The sequence below is a fragment of the Thamnophis sirtalis genome, unplaced genomic scaffold (genome assembly GCF_051295495.1).
Source record: "Thamnophis sirtalis isolate CommonGarterSnake01/CBP01778 unplaced genomic scaffold, rThaSir2_p1.2 scaffold_4, whole genome shotgun sequence".
Taxonomy (NCBI): Eukaryota; Metazoa; Chordata; class Lepidosauria; order Squamata; family Natricidae; genus Thamnophis; species Thamnophis sirtalis.
The window spans coordinates 105,952,553-105,953,356 of NW_028261384.1; positions in this window are offsets into that span (position 1 = coordinate 105,952,553).

The window sequence follows — 804 nt, forward strand, 5'->3', positions numbered from 1 at the left end:
TGTCTTTCGTGAATTAGATGCAGCATCTTCCAACTGAATTGCATTGTTTACATTACATTAAATATTTTATGGTACATTATTTCATGTGTAAAAGGTAAAAGTTCCCCTCGCACATATGTGTTAGTCATTCCCTACTCTAGGGGGCAGTGCTCATCTCTGTTTCAAAGCTGAAGAGCCAGCGCTGTCCAAAAATGTCTCTCTGGTCATGTGGCAGGCATGATTAAATGCCGAAGGCACCAGGAGCACTGTTACCTTCCCACCAAAGGTGGTTCCTATTTTTTCTACTTGCATTTCTACATGCTTTCAAACTGCTAGATTGGCAGAAGCTGGGACAAGTAATGGGAGCTCACTCTGTTACGCAGCGCTAGGGATTCGAACCGCTGAAAAGCCAACCTTTCTGATAGACAAGCTCAGCGTCTTAGCTACTAAGCTACCGCATCCCTGATTTCATGTGTAAATATGTACAAATGTACATGCTTTTACATCATGAAGATTAGTTCTCCTTGAATTTTAGGTGTCGTCATCATCATCATCATCATCATCATCATCATCGCCATAGTAGCCATCATAAAGTTATATTCCGTGAAAAGGAAAAAAAAAAACCTCAAATTTAAACTGGCCAGGTGACAGCCCACAGGCAGTTCTGAGCTGAGGTTCAGTGTGGGTGAGGTTTTGGCTTCATATTCTCACATCTGGATCAGATTAGACATTCCAGCTTTTGGATGGCTGAAGCTTTGTTCCGCCCTCCTCATTTCTGCCCCAGCCCCTGAGTGGGCAGACAGCAGTGAATTCCCGGATAAAAAA